We start from the raw sequence: 20,319 nt of genomic DNA on the forward strand, positions 1-20,319 counted from the left end.
CCGCCGCCGCGAGCCTCGCTCCGGTGAGCTCCGGCCACCCCTCCTCCCCCTATCTATCCCACTAGATGCAGGAGAGCACGGGCTATGCTTCGGTGCTCTCCGCCGTCCTTTTGGTCACCGGAATGGAGATCCCGAGCCCCTCTGCCGCGTTCGGCCTCGCCGGCGGCTAAACGCCGGTGAGGTTGACCGGTCTAACCCCCCAGTTGACCTGGGGTTTGACCACCCAGGGTCATTGACAAGTGGGCCAGGCCCCTGCTAATTTTAGTTAGATGTTAATTAAACTTAATTAGCTGATGACACTGATAGTGGGCCCTGTGCCACTAATTCTATAATTAGGATAAACTAACCCCCTGTTAACTAACCGGTCACTGACGTGTGGCCCCCACATGTCAGGTTTGACTCGGTCAGCTCCTTTGACCTGCTGACGCAATGCTGCGGTCATGCTGACGCAATATATCATTTTCTGGTATTAAAATAAATCAGGAAATTCCAGAAAATGATATAAACTTCAAAAATTCATAGAAATTCAACCGTAGCTCAGAGTTAAATAATTTATATATGAAAAATTATCAGAAAAATACAATCTTTCCATCTGTACCAGTTTCATGCATGACAAAACAACTTATACCTGCTGTATAGGTGAAAACATATAAATGGCATATATAGGAGCTTAATTTGGAGTTGCATTTGAACCCTTGGTTCAAATGGACTTCATTCAATTTGAATACTAGTTGCATTACCTCAAACAACATCACATATTCATGCCATCTTCATGCATCATATTGTTGCATATGATTGTGTATTGATTGCCGACACCGTTCCTTCTCGATAGGTCCTGCTCCGGAGACCGATCCAGAGTACCTGTCTGAGGAGCAGTGCCCCTTGTTGATCTACCAGGCAAGCAACCCCCTTGTTCATTCCGATACAATCCTACTCTCTCGCTCTTGCTCTCATTTATTGCATTAGGACAACAACGATTCAACTGCTACTTTATGCTGTGGTAGTTGAACCCATTCCTCTGCATGACCTGTCATTGCCATAGTAAATAGTTGAAACCCACTAGCATGTGTAGGAGTTGTTTGAGCCATGCTGTGCTTCTACCACGCCATGCCTGCTATTGCTTAGAGTTGTGTTAGGTCTGATTCATCGGGAATGAATTGGAGTGTTATGATATGTTCTGGTGCTGAGAGTTAAGTGTGTGAACAAGATTTGGTAAAGGTAGCGGTGAGAGGCCATGCAGGAGTACATGGTGGGTTGTCTCATTGGGACCGTCCTTAAGAACTGAGTTCTGTGTAAGTTGTCCAATGACTAGCTACTACCACACATTGGGCTCCGGGCGCTCCAAGCTCTCTCGGCTTATTAACCGCCTTGATCTCTGTCCAGGAGTTGCAAATAGTTTCTGGTGTTTGTAGGTAGTGCTATTTTTCTACCGAGTGGCACCCAGCAGGGTGGGCTCGGGACAGACTAGGCACAGGTGGCACGGTGTACCAAGTGGAACCCGAATGGTGGGCTTGGGAACCCTGCTCACATTGTTTGGGGCCGTGAGCGACACCCCGGCTGGATCTCCTTGCGGATGGAACCCAAATAGGTGATAAACCTGGACTAGAGTCTTGCGTGGTTAGTCAGGTCGTGGCCGACACCCTCGCCAGGCTTCCGCTTGAAGGTTGCCGAGATACACGACGTGTATATGGTGACAAGTGGTGAGAGCGTGTGTGAAGAAGTACACCCCTGCAGGGTTATCATGATCTATTCGAATAGCCGTGTCCTCGGTTATGGACTGTTGGATGCTTACGTGGTACATAGACAACCTGAAGTGGATACTCTAAAATGCTCAAGATAAGTGTGAGTGCTATGGATGGCCTTCTCGTAGGAAGACGAGGATGAATCCATAGTAGTGTATTAATGTGGTGATTAGTGGACTCGTGTGCGCCGCCTCATCTCAAAGAAGTTTCTCATTCTCGTAGAACAGGATAGCCACTGAGTCAAAGCTGGCTTGCTGCAATTAAACCCCACATTACCTTCTTGATACAAATGCATATATGACAGGATCTGATGTAAGTCTTGCTGAGTACCTTTGTACTCACGTTTGCTTTATTTATGTTTTGCAGGTGAGACATCTGTCTCACTAGTAGTACCGCCTGGACTTCGACGAGTAGCTTGTTACCTCAGCTACGATCTTGTACCCCTGGGAGGGTCTTGTAGATAGTCAGGCTTCTCAGCCCTTTTCTTTTGTAGTTGTCTGTACTCAGACATGTAATGCTTCCATTGCTTGTATGCTCTGAATGATGGGTCATGTGACCCCATGCTTGTATTTATGCTATGTGGCTCTTCTGAGCCTCTATCTATATGAGTTCGCGTTATGTTGTGATGCCATGTTGTACAACACATACTTGCATGTTATGCGTATGTGTGACGTGTATTGATATGTGTGGGATCCGACAATCTAGTTGTTTATCCTTGGCAGCCTCTCTTATGGGGAAATGTAGTCTAGTGCTTCCTTGAGCCATAGTAGTCCGCTACAGCCCGGTTCACCGGAGTCCTGCTAGCCCAGCACTACTGCTCAGGACACTTGACTGGCCGGCATGTGTTTCACTTCGTTCCTGTGTCTGTCCCTTCGGGGAAATGTCACGCGGTGACAACTGGAGTCCTGCCTAGCCTGCTACAGCCCGGGTTCCCCGGAGTCCTGTTAGCCCAGTGCTACAGCCCGGATTCACACGCTGCTGACCGACACGCTCGATGTGAATCATGTATGCATGTTCCCATAGGTTAGTGCCGCTTTGGGTTCACGACTAGCCATGTCGGCCCGGGTTCTCTGTCATATGGATGCTAGCGACACTATCATATACGTGAGACAAAAGGCGCAAACGGTCCCGGGCCATGGTAAGGCGACACCCGTGGGGATACCGTGCGTGAGGCTGCAAAGTGATATGAGGTGTTACATGCTAGATCGGTGTGACTTAGAATCGGGGTCCCGACAGAAACCGCTTATCATTTCTTTCTACTCCTCGTTGGGTTCGACACTCTTACTTATCGAAAGGACTACGATAGATCCCCTATACTTGTGGGTCATGAAGATTCTTTTCTGGCGTCGTTGCCGGGGAGTGAAGCGCCTTTGGTAGGTGGAATTTGGTAAGGAAAAATTTATATAGTGTGCTGAAATTTACTGTCACTTGTTACTATGGAAAGTAATCCTCTGAGGGGCTTGTTCGGGGTATCTTCACCCTGACCAATAGAGCAAAGAGTTGCTCCTCAACCTACTGAAAATGAAAATGTTTTCTTTGAAATTCCTTTGGGTATGATAGAAAAACTGCTAGCTAATCCCTTTTTAGGAGATGGAACAAAACATCCTGATGAGCATCTAATATATGTGGATGAAGTTTGTGGATTATTTAAGCTTGCAGGTGTACCCGAAGATGTTGTTAAGAAGAAGGTCTTCCCTTTATCTTTGAAGGGAGATGCATCGACATGGTATAGGCTATGTGATGATATGGGGTCTTGGAATTACAAATGATTGAAATTGGAATTCCATCAGAAGTTTTATCCTATGCATCTTGTTCATCATGATCGCAATTACATATATAATTTTTGTCCTCGCGAAGGAGAAAGCATCTCTCAAGCTTGGGGGAGGCTTAAATCAATGTTATATTCATGCCCCAATCATGAGCTCTCAAGAGAAATGATTGTTCAAAATTTTATGCTCGGCTTTCTGATAGCAATCGCACCATGCTTGATACTTCTTGTGCTGGCTCTTTTATGATGAAGACTATTGAATTCAAATGGGATTTATTGGAAAGAATTAAACGCAACTCTGAAGATTGGGACCTTGACAAAGGTAAGGAGTCAGGTATGACTCCTAGTTTTGATTGTGTTAAATCTTTTATGGATACTGATGTTTTCCGTAAATTTAGCACTAAATATGGACTTGACTCTGAGATAGTAGCTTATTTATGTGAATCTTTTGCTACTTATGTTGATCTCCCCAAGGAGAAGTGGTTTAAATATCATCCTCCCATAGAAGTAAAAGTAGTTGCACCTATTAAAGTTGAAGAAAAGGTTGTCACTTATAATGATCCTATTGTTCCTACTACATATGTTGAGAAACCACCTTTTCCTGTTAGGATAAAGGATCATGCTAAAGCTTCAACTCTGGTTCGTAAAAGCCATATTAAAACATATACACCTCCTGAGCAAGTTAAAGTTGAACCTAATATTGCTATTGTTTAAGATCTCTTGTTTGATAATATTGATGCGCATGTTATTTATTTCTGTGATGAAACTTCTACAATTGCTAAATCCTGTGCTAAAGATAAACCTAGACCTGTGGTAGGCATGCCTTTTATTTCTGTTAAAATAGGAGATCATTGTTATCATGGCTTATGTGATATGGGTGCTAGTGCTAGCGCAATACCTCATTCGTTATATAAAGTAATTATGCATGATATTGCACCTGCTGAAATAGAAGATATTAATGTCACAATTAAACTTGCCAATAGAGATACTATTTCACCAATGGGAATTGTTAGAGATGTTGAAGTCTTGTCTGGGAAAACTAAATATCCTTCTGATTTTCTTGTTCTTGGTTCCCCACAAGATAGCTTTTGTCCCATTATATTTGGTAGACCCTTCTTAAACCCTGTTAATGCTACCATAGATTGCAAAAGGGATGTTGGTACTATCGGTTTAGATGATATGACTCATGAATTTAATTTCTCTAAATTTAGTAGACAACACCGTGAAGAAGAATTACCTAGTAAGGATGAAATTATTGGTCTTCCTTCTATTGCCATACCTCCTAGTGATCCTTTAGAACATTATTTGCTAGACCATGAAAATGTTATGTTTAAGAATGAAAGAAGGGAAATAGATGAAGTATTCTTTAAACAGGAACCTATTCTGAAAAAACAATTTACCTGTTGAAATCTTAGGGGATCCTCCTCCACCCAAGGGTGATCCCGTGTTTGAGCTTAAACCGTTGCCTCATACTCTTAAATATGCTTATCTTGATGAGAAAAAGATATATCCTGTTATTATTAGTGCTAACCTTTCAGAGCATGAGGAAGAGAGATTATTGAAAACTCTGAAGAAGCACCGTGCTGCTATTGGGTATACTCTTGATGATCTTAAGGGCATTAGTCCCACTCTATGTTAATATAAAATTAATTTGGAAGAAGATGCTAAACCAGTTGGTGATCATCAACGATGGTTGAATCCTAAAATGAAAGAAGTGGTAAGAAAGGAAATTCTAAAGCTCCTTGAGGCAGTTATAATCTATCCCATTGCTGATAGTCAGTGGGTAAGCCATGTCCATTGTTTCCCTAAGAAGGGAGGTATTACTGTTGTTCCAAATGATAAAGATGAATTGATTCCTCAAAGAATTATTACAGGTTATAGGATGGTAATTGATTTCCGCAAATTAAATAAGGCAACTAAAAAGGATCATTACCCCTTGCCTTTTATAAATCAAATGCTAGAAAGATTATCCAAACATACACATTTTTGCTTTCTAGATGGTTATTTTGGTTTCTCTCAAATACCTGTGTCAGCCAAAGATCAATCAAAGACTACTTTTACATGCCCTTTTGGTACTTTTGCTTATAGATGTATGCCTTTTGGTTTATGTAATGCACCTGCTACCTTTCAAAGATGCATGATGGCTATATTCTCTGACTTTTGTGAAAAGATTTGTGAGGTTTTCATGGAAGATTTCTCCGTCTATGGATCTTCTTTTGATGATTGCTTGAGCAACCTTGATCGAATTTTGCATAGATGTGAAGAAACTAATCTTGTCTTGAATTGGGAAAAGTGCCACTTTATGGTTAATGAAGGTATTGTCTTGGGGCACAAAGTTTCTGAAAGAGGTATTGAAGTTGATATAGCCAAGGTTGATGCTATTGAAAAGATGCCATGTCCCAAGGACATCAAAGGTATAAGAAGTTTCCTTGGTCATGCCGGATTTTATAGGAGGTTCATTAAGGACTTCTCAAAAATTTCTCGGCCTCTGACTAATTTATTACAAACAGATATACCATTTGTTTTTGATGATGATTGTGTAGAAGCATTTGAAATTCTTAAGAAAGCATTGATCTCTGCACCTATTGTTCAGCCACCTGATTGGAATTTACCCTTTGAAATTATGTGTGATGCTAGTGATTATGCTGTAGGTGCCGTTCTGGGACAAAGATTTGATAAGAAATTAAATGTTATTCAATATGCTAGTAAAACCCTAGACAATGCACAAAGAAATTATTCTACTACTAAAAAAGAATTCTTAGCAGTTGTATTTGCTTGTGATAAGTTCAGACCTTATATTGTTGATTCTAAAGTAACTATTCACACTAATCATGCTGCTATTAAATATCTCATGGAAAAGAAATATGCTAAACCTAGACTTATTAGATGGGTTCTCTTGCTACAAGAATTTGACTTACATATTGTTGATAGAAAGGGAGCTGAGAACCCCGTTGCAGACAACTTGTCTAGGTTAGAAAATGTGCTTGATGACCCACTTCCTATTGATGATAGCTTTCCTAATGAGCAATTAAATGTCATAAATTCTTTGCATACTGCTCCATGGTATGCTGATTATGCTAATTACATTGTTGCTAAGTTTATACCACCTAGTTTCACATACCAGCAAAAGAAAAAGTTCTTCTATGATTTGAGGCATTACTTTTGGGATGATCCACATCTTTATAAAGGAGTAGATGGTGTTATTAGACGTTGTGTACCTGATCATGAACAGGAACGGATCCTACGCAAGTGTCACTCCGAAGCTTATGGAGGACACCATGCTGGAGATAGAACTACGCATAAGGTATAGCAATCTGGTTTTTTTATTGGCCTACTCTCTTCAAGGATGCCCGTAAGTTTGTCTTATCTTGTGATGAATGTCAAAGAATTGGCAATATTAGTAGAGATCAAGAAATGCCTATGAACTATTCACTCGTTATTGAACCATTTGATGTTTGGGGCTTTGACTATATGGGACCCTTTCCTTCCTCTAATGGATATACACATATTTTAGTTGTTGTTGATTACGTTACTAAGTGGGTAGAAGCTATTCCAACTAGTAGTGTTGATCATAACACTTCTATTAAAATGCTTAAAGAAGTTATTTTTCCAAGATTTGGAGTCCCTAGATATTTAATGACTGATGGTGGTTCACATTTCATTCATGGTGCTTTCCGTAAAATGCTTGCTAAATATGATGTTAATCATAGAATTGCATCTCCTTATCATCCTCGGTCTAGTGGTCAAGTAGAATTGAGTAATAGAGAGCTCAAATTAATTTTGCAAAAGACTGTTAATAGATCTAGAAAAAATTGGTCCCAGAAACTTGATGATGCATTATGGGCCTATAGAACTGCATATAAAAATCCTATGGGTATGTCTCTGTATAAAATGGTTTATGGAAAAGCATGTCACTTACCTCTCGAACTAGAACACAAGGCATATTGGGCTATTAAAGAACTCAATTATGATTTTAAACTTGCCGGTGAGAAGAGGTTATTTGATATTAGCTCACTTGATGAATGGAGAACCCAAGCCTATGAAAATGCCAAGTTGTTTAAAGAAAAAGTTAAAAGATGGCATGACAAAAGAATACAAAAGTGTGAGTTTAATGTAGGTGATTATGTATTACTATACAACTCTCTATTGGTCTGGTGCCTGACAACAGCTCTATCAAAAACTCAATGTCTCGATCCGGTGGCATGCCTGGTAACTCCTCTGGAAAATACATCTGGGTAATCCTTCACTACAGGCACTTCCTCCTGAACAACTCCTGAGAGGGAATTTACTTGGGTTCTCTTTGGCGCGTGTATGGATACATACTTAATCCTTTTTCCCTCCGCGGTGGTGAGAAGAATTGACCTACTAGCACAGTCAATGTTTCCACCATACTTCGATAGCCAATCCATTTCTGGTATCACATCCAATCCTTGCGACTCCAGGATTATTAGGTCTGAGGGGAAAACATGGCCACCAATGGTTAAGGGTAACCTATCACACCATCGGCTGGCCATATACTCTACTCCTGGTGAGCTTACTAGCATGGGTGACCTAAGGGCTAAGGTGGGTAGCTTAAACTTGTCCACAAATCCCCTTGATATGTATGAATGCGATGCACCAGTATAAAAAAGAACGAGAGCGGTAAATGACTTAACCAAAAACTTACCGATAACAACATCTGGCTGCTCTTCAACCTCCTCCACATTAATGTGGTTCACTTGCCCCCTGTTGAAAGGGTTGGGCTTCTTCCCGGAGCTTCCATTGCCATTTCCATTCTTTGCTTTAGAACACTCGGTGGCGTAGTGTCCAGTCTTCCCGCACTTGAAACAAGTAATGTGACTTAGATCCTTCTTGGCGGGCGTTGCTAGGTTAGAGCGGTTCTAATTGCTACCTGCTCCATTCCCATTTCCATTCTTGGAGCCATTGTGATTATGCGAACTTCCTCCATTGTGCGTGTGGCCTCCATGGTTATGGGTATATCCTCCCGAGTTCAGGGTAAAACGAGGCTTCTGCTGAGCTCCTGAATTGTACTTCCCTTGTCCATACTTCCGTTTACGACTCTCAATCTGCTGCTGCGTCCCTTCAATCATTAGAGCCTTGTCTACCGACTCCTGGTAGTTGTTAAATGTTGCCACCATTAACTGCATAATCATCTCATCATTCAGCCCTTCCATAAACTTCTCCTGCTTAGCGGCATCTGTGGCCACATCATCTGGGGCATAGCGGGCTAACTAACAAAACTCATCCACGTACTGCCCCACAGTACGGTTTCCCTGGCACAAGTTGCGAAACTCACGCTTCTTCATGCTCATAGCTCCAGTTGAGACATGAGCACTGCGGAATGCTTGCTGAAACTGCTCCCAAGTGACATTGCCTATAGGAAAGTGGCTGTGTAATTCTCCCACCATGAGGTTGCGGGTCCATCCAATTGATGTGCGGCAAAAAGCACCTCCTCTGCATCTGTGCAACCTGCAGTGGTCAACTCCCTTCCAATCCTGCGTAGCTAGTCATCAACAACTATTGGCTTGGTGCTACTGGAAAACACTAGCAGCTGCAACCTCAGAAAACGGGCTAAGTTGTCAACAGGAGGTCGTGGCGGTGGGTTTTTATTGTTGCCTTGGTTCTGGACTAGCAGTTGCATCAGGGTATTCTGTTGGTGGATCAATTGATTGAGCTCCGGTGGGTAGGCAAATCCGGGGTCACGTCTCGGAGGCATCTGATGGGTTTAGAGGGGAGAGATTAGAATAGAGTGAGGTCTAGTGAGAAAGCACTACCCATATGCACATGAGATAAAAACATTCATTTCACACCAATCAATTCAAACAAGAGCATACAATCGATCTAACTACCATTACAAAAGTGCTCGGACTATTACTATATACATGGGGGAAAGACTACTGATAATATGGTGGTCTACTAGAAATTTTGATCGGTGGAAGACTCCATGATATCTGCTCCAGCTTCGTCTTCATAATCATCATCACTACTGTCGAGGTCGGAGTCGATGTCATCGATGATGATGTAGTCCTCCGAACGGATGCCATCGGGATGGTCGTCATCTCCTCCTAGCATGGGGTCTCCCATGAATACTCCTAGCTTCCTCGTCAAGTCGTCATTCTTCTCCACTAGTATTGCGATTTCCTCCTCGTAGCCGTCGCGTGTAGACTTGAGTTCCTCTTCAAGCTCCATGTTCCTGGTCATCACCTTCTTCAGTTCTATCATGATTGCGCACATTTGGTTCTCCTGGCGACGAATGTGCTGGTTTAACTCCTGGATGAATGCTGCAATGGACATGTCCCTCCTGGTGCTGATCATCTCACATTGCTCATCTCGTCGCCCACATATCTGGTAGATGGTTTCCTTAAGATCCTTGTGATAAACTTCGCCGATGCATCCCATGGCGATGTGGGCTGCCATGCTCTTACCTAGACTCCAGGTGGGTGCATCAAAGGAAAACTCTATGGTCTCAGTAACTGGCGTGAATGTCCTTCCTGGAACTTGAACTCGAATCATCCAACACTCCTCTTCAGGTAAAGTGGCAGTGTAGGTCCCGGTGAATCTTGGTATTCCGATGTTCAGGTACCTAGTGACTTCCTTCAGGTGTCTCCCAAAAGGTGTGTCTTCATCCGGTTGTGCAAACTGGTTCCTTTGGGTCCGCCATCCTATAGTGTGGAAAATGGAGAGGAGTCAAAAATGAGTAGAGAAGAGTGACCTATGTCTTACCTTAGTGGTCGTGTCCTACAATCAGCGTCTGCTCTGATACCATCTTGTAGCGATCCGACATCAAACGGTCAAATCTCTGTGCATAAGTGTCATCCCTGGATCAGTAATGCTGACACACACAGTACTTGAAGGATTTATAACAGAGTTTCAATCACACACTTAATACATCGATAGTCTCAAAAGAGAACTTATTACAATAATATGGCTTAAGGTCACCTAAATAAGATAACAGCGGAAGGCTTCGAAGGTAAAGCGAGTCCATCAACACCAACGGCATAGCTGAGTGCATGACAATGACCTAGCGCACCTTACTCTTCGTCTGAAAAGTCTGCAACATGATATGTTGCAGCCCGAAATGGGTCAACACATGGAATATGCTGGCAAGATAACACAGTAGAGCAATGAACAAGTAAATGCTACCACTACATGCATATATGGCTGGTGGAGGCTCTATGGTTATAATGTTTTTGCAAAAAGCCAATTTTTCCCTACAACAAAGGAATATATTTAGTTTAACTATCATGGTAGTTGTTAAACATTGAGAAGGTTCCTCCAACTCAATACTAATTAAACAGTATTAATAACCCATCAAGTTAAATTAGAGTGATGAGATCAACCTGATAATCCAGGAACCAGATACTCAAAATGTCCATAACCGGGGACACGGCTAATCATGATTAGTTTGTACACTCTGCAGAGGTTTGAGCACTTCTCCCCACAAGACACGATCTCCTCCGTTGGATTTCTCGCACTATAACATGTTTGAGAAATGGATGACTGAGACACAGTCTTTCAGAAGCATTAACTCTTTACTCTGGATAGACCGTACCAACCTACATCCCCTACATCTGCTAGTCTACCACTGAAAGAGGTCACACAACATGCTCAACTATGCTGGAGCCCATAATGGCTGTAGCTGCACACGGAATTTTCCATCATGAATAATCTTATGATCCCTTTGAGCCTGGGTGGCGAACCGTAGGATGATCACACTGGTACTCCGGGATATCCTAGGATAACACTAGATTCTCCAAGTGCGCAGACAACCACTGGGTGCTCCAGGGTGCCTCAACCAATCCACCTAGATGTGTATTTAAGTAGCCACCTTAAGTTAACCATTAATTAACAATCTCACATCTGTCATGGATACACTCAAACCCAAACCACGAGCATAGCATAGCAGTATAAGCATCACGTAGAAGTAACTCACAGGGTTGATATAAAAGGGCAATAGGTTCTACATCATCATCTACTTCCCAATACCCACAAATTAATCACATCCTAATCATGCAGTGTTTGAGGATTGGAACTAATGCATAAAAACTGGGTAATAAAGGGGTATGATCAATGTGTTACTTGCCTTGCTGACGATCCGCAAACCCTAGAGACTCGTAGTAGCACGCTTCGCACTCTAGGAATTCTATCGCAAACAGACAGTAGCATACATAAGCACTCAAGCATAGATGCAAGGGTAAAACTGAAATAAGAAGATCAAATCTAAAAATTCAACTGAAGAGCTTCGATTTGCAAAAAGAATCAATCAAATCGGAGCTACGGAACTGAAACTACGATCAAAAGAAATTCGAATTCAAATGTGCTTGAAACCAAATTTTAAATTGTCAAAATCAGGTTCAAGTTGTTTAACCAGAAAGAGGGGCTCGAGATGAAGATTTTGGCGTTGGTTTCGCTGGATTTGGACAAACGGTTAAAAAGTTACGAGGGTTTGAAGATTAGGGGCTAATATGCGATAAAAATAATCATGGATAGGTCCCTAGACAAAAAATAAACGGAAAAAGAAAAAACCTATCGGACCAACATCCACTAACAGAAACGAACGGGCGAATTCATTCGTTAGAACGAACGAACGTTCGCAAAGTGACCTAAACCGAAGAAAACCGAACCGATCTAATAATGAAAAAAAATCGATCTAGGGTTTTAAAAAACTGACGGTTTATACCTAAAACCGAAAAAATGGCGGCGAGGAAGTCAACTGCGGCGGCGGGATTCCGGCGAGCGGCGGCGTCGGCGCGGGGCGGCGGCGCGGCAAGGCGAGGCGGCAGTGGCGCGGGGACTTGCGGCGGCAGGCGGCGGCTGTAGGCGGCGGCAGCAGCTGCGGCGGTGCTGTGTGGCAGTGTGGGGCGGTGTCGGGAGAGGCGGCGGCGGTGTGGGGTATTTAAGGAGGGGGGTGCGGCGGCTTGGGGAAGGGGTTGGCGGCGGCGGAGTCCACAAGGGACACGGCGGCGGCGACTCGGCTCGGGACTCCGTCCCTGAGTCGGAGCGGGAGGCTTTGCGGGGCGGTGGGCCAGCCTGGCTCGGCTGGGCCATTGGCCCAGTCAGGCGACGCGCGTTTTTAAAAATAAAATTCTGCCGAAAAGGAAAATCCTAAATAAATATAAAAAAAATCTAAAAATGCCTAAAACAATTTTCACCATCGAAATAAAATATTTAGAACGTAGTGAACATTTTCTTGGCCTAAAAATGCAATTTTTAAAAATGCATATTTTTATAATTCAAATAAAATAGCAATAAAAATCCAAATAAAATTATTATTTGATTTTAACATTTTTCCTCCAATATTTCTTTTATTTTGGAGAAGTCATATTATCTCCTCTCTTTTATTTTGGTATTTGGAGGGAAAATTATTAAAACCAAAATGATCCGCTCTTCAAATTTGAGAAAAAATCAAATATGAAAAAGAATGAAATCCCCAACTCTCTCCGTGGGTCCTTGAGTTGCTTAGAATTTCTAGGATCACAACCAAAATGCAATTAAAATATGATATGCATATGATGACCTATGTATAGCATTCCAAATTGAAAATTTGAGATGTTACAACAATTGAATCTTGATGCAGGTCATGCATCGATCAAGACGTAATATGTACACATGCCCCACATCATTGTGTCACAAACACATATTAATGGGTGTCTTCCAGAGCTCAAATTGATATCATGATGACCCTGAGCACAAATATATGGTTGTAAGAACAATACCTCGTACCCATGCATGTTTAATTCTAGTGTTTACACCCCTAAGGTTGTTAAAGGTCCGGCTGAAAAACTAGAATTTGATTATCTCGCAAGAACATGTCAAAGCCTTTGTTGTAGTCCACATCCTCTCATGGGTTTGTTAACTGAGAGTTACTCCTTGAAAGAAAAGTAGGGAACCTTCGCTATCTTTCGTGGTTTTGTCACGGCAGATGTCCTAGAGAAAGGACTTAGTCATGGAGCCATCGCGACGGGTTAGCTTGAAGGGGTTAAAGCGGACACAGGGACGCAAGAGAGTTTATACTAGTTTGGCCCCTTCGATGAAGGTAAAAGCCTACGTCTAGTTGTGATGGAATTGATGGGGTTTCGATGACCAGGGAGCAAACAAGCTTCACCTATGTCTCAAGTTGTTGTCTCTCTCCTCGAACCGCCGCCGGGTCGTCCCCTTATATACACGGGTGACGCCCGTCGGTTCACAGAGTCCCAATACCGGCTCATAGATGTGTCCGGTTTGGTCTCTACTTATTCCTAACTTAAAATACAAGTTAAATACCAACGCCGTTTTATGGCTACATGCCTTGAACCGACCATGGGCCTTGAGCCCTCCTCTGCCTTCTTGGGCTTTAACATACTTAACTACTGACGAAGTTAACCAGGCCCAGATAGGCCGGTTTACGCCTAGTAGTGATATCCCCAACATTAGGCCCCAGATTGATTTGAACATGTTCATGTCAATCCTTTAGCAAAAATCTTCATCTTCAATATCTTCTTGTAGTTTGTTGGACCGCCGTGATGTCATCTTCTCTGGTCGTTGTAAATCGGCGTGACGTCACCTGTTATAAAGGACCTTAATAGGTCTGCGACAATTAAGGCGACATCTTCATTTCCAGACCCACGGTCCCTTGATTTTCGCGCCTGACTCCTGTCCCTTGCCTTATAAATAGGACCGAAGGGTCATTTCTTTTCCCCTCCGTGCCCTTGTGCTTCGTCTTCCTCGCGTCGCCCAGCTTCGGAGCTCCACCGCCACTGTCAACCTCTGCATCAACCTTGGCCGCTGCATCAACCTGGGCGCACCAGAGCACCGCGGCAACCTTCCGCGTCTTTCTCATCTCTAGTAAGTCTTCTGTTCTTTTCACCACAGATCTGCTCTAGGGTTTCATGTTCTTCTAGTGTTCATCGCCTGTTTCGTGTTCATACGATAGCTCCTAGATGCATCTGTGAATCCTTGCTCTGTGTAGCGGTAGGTTTTAGCATCCGCCTTCAGTTTCATGCCTCAAGACCATAGATCTATATGTATCCCTGCCCATTGATTCAGTACTGTTCTTTTTTTTAACCTTGAATATTTTCCTTCTTTTCTGAACTTGCTTCAGATCCGTCGCTGTAGAGAAGTCTTGTGAAATCTGTTTCTGTAAACTTACTCATCTGCTTCAATGTTTAGACCAGGCAGTTTAACTTTGTAGAAAAAATTGCCAAACCGGTATATACCATTAGTCCCCTTGTTGAACCGCTAGATGTTGTTGCTTCATAAAACTCCGGTTTAGATAGATCTGTCTCTGGTTTAACATTGCACATACCAATGTACCTTAATCAATGCGTTTTTGAACCGGGATCACCTTCCTTGTAGATTTCATCATGGCCAAGCAAGTATATGAGTGCAACTGGGTTCCTTCTCGCATCACAGAGGCTCAACTGGACGATTTAGTCCTGATCGGCGCCTTAGGCAGCAAAGATACCATCCATTGGAGGGCTCCCGGCAAAGAATGCCCTCCCACACCTTAAGAAGGAGAGGTCCTCGTTTTCGTAGATCACTTAGCACGGGGCTTTAAGCCGCCCGGTTCTAAATATTACCGGGACGTTTTAGCCGATTTTCAACTCCACCCACAAGACACTGGTCCCAACTCTGTTACAAACATGTGTCACTTCCAAGTACTCTGTGAGGCGTTCTTTCAAGAGGAGCCCACAGTGGAGTTGTTCAGAGACTGTTTCCATCTAAACCGCCGTACTGAGTTTTCTGATGGTTCCAATACGGAATTGGGTGGTGTGGCGATTCATAAAAGGAAAGAGGTCACATACCCTCATGCCAAGCTGCATAGCCACCCCAAAGAGTGGAATCAAACATGGTTCTATTGCAAAGACACCTCCCCTGCTAGTGAAAATCCTTTGCCTGGCTTTCGTCCGGAGTGGCTTAGCAATACACACCCCTTTCCACAAAGGTTGACTGCCAAGGAGAGAAGCAAATACGCTCCTCAACTGTCCAAGCTCAGAGTCTTTATGGCCAACAGTTTAACAGGGGTTGATCTCGCTCGCTGTTGGATATCATGGAGCATACTACCCCTTAGTCAGCGCTCCGGTTTGATGTGCGAGTATACTGGCAGTGTTGATGACCCACTGCGCCATGCTAACATCCAGTTCACCGACGAAGAAATCACAGAGGCTGTGAACAAGATGCTGAATGAACCGGAACACATCTGTGCTAAAACCGGCCTGCTTCCCTTCTGTGCCACCAACAAACCACCAGCTGTAAGAGTTTGATTTTTCTTTTTGCTGAATCTGTTATTGATATATCTAGTCATTGTTTAATATCAGTGTCTATGTAACCAGGGCAATGATCCGTTTTGGAGCAAGAAACTGCTGCAGGAGAAACCAGAAAAACCAGACAAACCGGAAAGAGCAACCCGGCAAAAGACTAAAGCTGTGAAGAAGACTGCCCACAGGAAAAGAACCACTGCATCCTCTAATCCGGCCCCTGATGATGATATGGATAATCCGGACCTTGAGGTAGGTCTTGACTCACTTGGCTTATTTTTCATGCGTCTTATTGATGATGATATTTGTCAGGATGATGCCGAAGCCAGCCATGCTGATGCTGCAGAGGTAATTATTCTCTCCTTCGATTCAGAACTTTGCCTTCACTAAAAATCCGCCAGGCACTACAACACATAGACGTGGTCGATCCTTGGGTGGTAGAGCACAAAACCTTTATTAAGAAGACGTACAATGACCGAGGCCAACAGAGGACGGACGGAGATATACTCAAAGAGCACAACTCATGTTTCACGCGTTGGTTCAAGCAGAAGCTTCTGTCGTACCCTTTACATGAGGTTTCTTCCGCGGAAGAACAACTCATATTCGCCTTGTCACAGGGTGCCGAGCACAACCTGATGACCTATGAGGCGTACGATATCAACGGCTACACATTCTACACCGAGGCCAAGGACATGAAGAGCGATGGTTATCAGAACTCCGGGGTAACGATGGAATCCAACACCAGTAATGACAAGGACAGATACTACGGAAGGATCGAGGAGATCTGGGAGCTGAGCTACGCTGGAGAGAAGGTCCCGATGTTTCCTGTCAGATGGGCGAAAAGCATCCTCAAAGAAGACCGGTATTTCACCACCATGGTTATACCCAAAGCCAAATCCAAGACCGCGGGCGCAAACGTCACCACGAAAAATGAGCCATGGGTACTGGCTTCCCAAGTGGACCAATGCTTCTTCATTACCGACCCATCAAAGCCCAGTCATGTTGTCGTGAGGAGAGGCAAAAGGAAGATCATCGGAATGGATGGAGTAGCCAATGAGCAAGACTTCGACAAGTACGGCGACCCGAGGATCGAACATGACGACGATGATGAAGTAGCAGCATACACCACAAGAAGAAGCAGGACCACCCTACCTAAAGGATGTCCGTTCCACAGAAGAACTCCATTTGCGAAAAAGAAGGGCAAGAAGATTGTGAACATATAGCTAGCTAAGATCGATTGTATTTAAATCGTAGCCTTCATTTCTCGATTGTATTTCATGGGCACTTTTTGAACTATCATGAATATTTTTAAATTTCATGGACACTCGATCTCGATCCCCCTCCATCTCGATCGCTATCCCACCTTGCCAGATCCGGTCCCCCTCACCGCCGAGCACCCCCCAGTCCACCGGCCGCCGCCGCCGACCCCCCGCACCCTCGATTCCCCTACTCAACCGCCGCCGCCGACCCCCCGCACCCCGCGCACCCTCCCCCGCTCCACCGGCATTACTGTTTGATGATATTTTTAAAAAAATTATTACTGTCTTATAAAAAAAATATTACTGTTGCAGTAGCCATCTTATAAAAAAAATTATTACTGTCTTATAAAAAAATTATTACTGTCTTATAAAAAAATTATTACTGTCTTATAAAACAAGTTTGAACATATTTAAACACAAATACTAATGGCGCACCGGGTTGAGGTGCGCCATTAGTATGGATGTAATTATGGCACACCAGGGTGAGGTGCGCCATTAGTATGGATGTACTAATGGCGCACCAGGGTGAGGTGCGCCATTAGTATGGATGTACTTATGGCGCACCGAGGGGTGGTGCGCCATTAGTATTGTGCCGCCCCCATCCATATTTCCACCCCGGCCCAAACCTATCCCCTCTCTCTCCCTCGCCCTTGCCCTCGATCCCCTTCCCCTCTCCTCTCCCGACGCCGCTGCCCCGCAGCCTCGACGCTGCCCCGCCGCCTCGATGCCGCCCCGCCGCCTCGACCCCGCCGCGACGTCTCCAACCACCGTCGCCTGAGGCCCCGACGTCGGCGCAGCTCTCCCCGTCGCCCCACCTCGTTGGACGCCATCGCCCCGCCGCCCTCGTCGCCGGCGGCCCGGACGCCGCCCCGTCCACAGCACCATCGCCGGAGCACCACCACCACCCGGACCTCGTCGCCTCCTCCCCTGCGTCATCGTCGTCCCCGACATCCTCCCCGCGCCCCACTGCCCTATCCCTACGGCCACCGTGAGCTCCCCCTCCTCCTCTCCCCCTCTCCCCCTCGCGCGCAAGCGCTTACGTCGTTTAGCACATTAGGGTAATGCACCCCCATCCTCCCTCCCTCCTCCGGATATGTTCTTCTTAGTTATCTGAATCTATTCAAGTCTGAAACTGTTAGTGTGAGGTGTCTGCAACTGTTGCAATCTTGTTGATAAGTAAAAGATGATCTGAAATTGAAACCCCAAATCACATGATTCACAATTAGATGATCTGAATCTATTAAGCAGTTTTAGACAATGGTATGATTTCTGAGTTGGACCGACCAGGAGAGATTGTTCATGATTAGTATATCCCCAAGTTCAACTGTTGCTATCTTCCTAGCTATAGTTCTTGATACATACTTAGAATTGGTCCACTGATTATCTAGGTTTGATGCACCGTATTTGTCCCAAGGTTGTCGATGGTTTTCACCAATTGATTGTGTGTTTGCATTGCCTGCTCGTGCACTTTACTTTAAATCTGAGCATCCAAGTACTTATATTTACTACAATAGATCTAAATCCAGTAATGTCATGTGTGATCGAGGCTGCATAATTATGTAGGGCTTAAGAGTTTCACTTTGATGATGATGCCCTTTGCTGCTCAAGATTTTTCATATATGGGCACTAGAACTCATGCATCTATTATTTCGCAGTGAACATGTAACCTTTTCGCTTTTGCTCTACATGTGCTTCTCAGTTTGCTAGCTATATCTCTAGGTTCTTGATTGGCTTCACTAGTTGATTGGTTGTTTGCATTGTCTGTTTGTGCTACTTTCCCCCGAGCACCCATGATCTATATCGAAGAATGTTACTTTTGAATTCTAATTATGTTGAATAGTTGTGTAGGGGTAAGAATTTTCACTTTGAAGATGACTTTGGTGTTCTGGATGTTCCAATATGAGCACCAGAACTCAGATGTCTACTATTTGCATTGAATAGATATTAGCAGTTGACCTCTTTGCTTAGGCAAATGCTAGTAACTTGTGCTTTCATATCTCTGTATTGGTTCGTGTTGCTGTTGTAGTTCTTGAATTTGTTCAGTTACCTCCTGGTAGGTTAGATGCAGGTGATTAGTTTCCCTAGTTTAGGGTTTTCTCAGTGTATCAGATTTAATGAGTCAGCTCTATTTTTAAGTGTAATCCCCATGTGTTTTTAGCCCTGTATTGGTTCAGTAGGTGTTTCCTTTATTTTGTCAGTGTTAGATCATCTCACTGAATTTGTGTGTACAAGCCCTGCAGTGCAGATGTATTTTAGTGTAAGCTTAGCAACTTTTGATGAATTCTCAGTGTAATATACCCCAGAATTATAGTGCAATTTATCCCATATTTTGAGTGTATTTGTCAGTGTAATATACCCTAGAATTACAGTGTAATTTAGCCCATATTTTCAGTGTAATCTCCATGATTAAATATTTTGGTTGCAGTGCAGTTCTTGTTATATATTTCTGGTTGTTGGACTGTTCAGCTATGCAGAGTGAAATACAAGTTCAGCATGTCGATAATGATTTTGGCAGCAGTGTGAGGCAACAGTGTGCGGCACAATTCCTTCATTGGATAATGATTTTACAGGTACCCCGAGAGGCCCTTGAGTTTGCCGGAATGTCGATTAACTTCCGTTCCAGCAAATTCGGGTACTCCATATGTCCTATTTTCAGCAAAGGTCATGCTGAAATTTTCCATGAATTTTAGCATGACTTTGCTAAAAATAGGACATATGGGGTACTTGTGACTAATGCATGGGCCGGGGTATCTTAGTAGTTAATTAAGTAGGATCAAGTGCCCCGGCGTACTTGTGACTAATGCATGGCTTTTAGGGTGCCTCGGTGTCGATAAAAACCGAAATGATGAAAGCTTAGGCTTTTAGGGTGCCTCGGCGTCGAAAAACCCTCAATGATAAAAGCTTAGCTTTTAGGATGCCTCGATGTCGACAAACCCTAAATGATGAGACCATGATCTTGTTCCTTGACAATAACCAACTTTTTGACCAAACTTTGTTCCTATTTAGAGAGAAACATGGCCAACAACGATGAGGCTGGGGGTTCGGGCGGCAAGGCATTCTGGAAGCTGTCCCAGGAGATGGAGGAACAACCTCACTTGTATGAGGACGCCGCCTTCCCCATCGATCCTGAGACCACTGATGGTACCGCCGAGGATGACCCCACTGATGCCACCACTGATGGTGCCGCCGAGGATGCCACCACTGATGATGGCGGCGCACGCACAGATGGCAGCCAACCGAAGAGGCAACGGAAGGACCGGCGCCCGACCGTGCTCCGCACCCTCAAGGAGGAAGTTACTGAAGTGGACTCCGAT

Source organism: Triticum aestivum, chromosome 2A, assembly GCF_018294505.1.
Source record: "Triticum aestivum cultivar Chinese Spring chromosome 2A, IWGSC CS RefSeq v2.1, whole genome shotgun sequence".
Lineage (NCBI taxonomy): Eukaryota > Viridiplantae > Streptophyta > Magnoliopsida > Poales > Poaceae > Triticum > Triticum aestivum.